Here is a 1,455-nt window from a genome sequence, read left to right as displayed (position 1 = left end):
AGAGAGAGAGAGAGAGAGAGAGAGAGAGAGAGAGAGAGAGAGAAAGACAGAGACAGAGACAGAGACAGAGAGACAGAGATAGACAGAGACAGAGACAGACAAACAGACACAGAGAGGTAGTAGGGTTCTTACTGTGTAACTCTGGCTGATTTGGAACTCACTGTGTTAGGGTTGCCTAGAACTCACAAAGATTCTTTGCCATGCTACTATTATAGGCTATGGTCCAACTCATTCAGCAATGCCTGGTGTGAACAAAAAGTTCAAGAATCTAGAAGTCGCTGGGTTCCTAAGGTTGGACGTCTCAGCTGGTGCTGGAATCCCACCAGCATTAACACCAGTGAAGGAAGGAACAGACTTGCTAATAAGGGACGAGCAGGCAAAGAGCAAAGGCTCCTCCTCCTCCTCTGGGCTGCTGAGAGTGTGGCCCAGATTAAAGTTGTGTCTTCCCTCCTCAACTCAGATTAGAAATGGATCTTGCTACTTCAAATTAAGAAAAGAAAAAGAAAAAAAGAAAGAAAGAAAGAAAGAAAGAAAGAAAGAAAGAAAGAAAGAAAGAAAGAAAGAAAAAGCCTCACTGGTATGCCCTTCATTTTTGGATTTTAGTTAATTTCGGATGTAATCAAACTCACAAAAACAGTTTAAAAACAACTACAAAAGAACAAATGATACAAGAATCCCCAAAATGCCAACAGAAGGGCGTTACTGTACAACACTAGGGGAACGCTCCTAACTTTTTCCACCCTCTATAAATCACAGGTGCTAGCAGGACTGTCGGGGTCTGGGAGTTGCTACACAAACCAATCTCAAAGAATAATAATTTGTTGACTGCACAACATAATACTGGACATCCAGGTCCCCAAGAAGGAAAACCCTAATTGTGCATCCGTCTGTCCTCAGGACACGCTTTTTATATGAAAAACCAGGTGCAAAAGTTGCAAGGCAAGCCGTGAAGTGGGACAACATTTTTGTCTATCTAGATGAAGCATCATCAGCAAACCTTTAGGCTGATTGGTCCTGTGTGAGGGACGAGGGATGGTGGACAGGTGGGAAACGGGGATTTCAGAACACTGAGCTGACAGCAGTACCAGTGATTCAGCCATAACTTTTTGGCTTATTAGTAGCATTCTTCAGTATCAGCTTTTGCTAATTACTTCTGGGAAGTGGAGTCTAAGAGCCTGAACTCAATTTTGCCTCATGAGCAAAATGGAGACTGAATATAAAATGGCTGCAGTTATGTTAAAAGAAAAAAAAAAAGGAGCAGGTCTCAACAAGGCCATGGCAGCACTCTCCTGTAACCCCAGCACTCCACAGAGAGAGGCAGGAGGATTAAGGAGTTCAAGACCATCTTTACCTACAGAGCTGAGCTATGTGACCACATGAGATCCAGTCTCAAAGGGAGAGAGAGAGAGAGAGAGAGAGAGAGAGAGAGAGAGAGAGAGAGAGAGAGAGAGAGAG

The 1,455-nt window shown here is 43.5% G+C and overlaps 1 protein-coding gene across 1 annotated transcript in view; it reads right to left on the bottom strand.

Annotated features, from left to right (window-relative positions):
- C3H20orf96 (chromosome 3 C20orf96 homolog) overlaps positions 1-1,455 on the bottom strand; it is a 37,405-nt gene that overhangs the window by 24,767 nt on the left and 11,183 nt on the right. The window lies entirely within an intron of this gene.

Source organism: Mus pahari, chromosome 3 (assembly GCF_900095145.1).
Source record: "Mus pahari chromosome 3, PAHARI_EIJ_v1.1, whole genome shotgun sequence".
Lineage (NCBI taxonomy): Eukaryota > Metazoa > Chordata > Mammalia > Rodentia > Muridae > Mus > Mus pahari.
The sequence above is the reverse complement of the archived record's forward strand: the minus strand, read 5'-3'. Positions and strand labels throughout refer to the sequence as shown.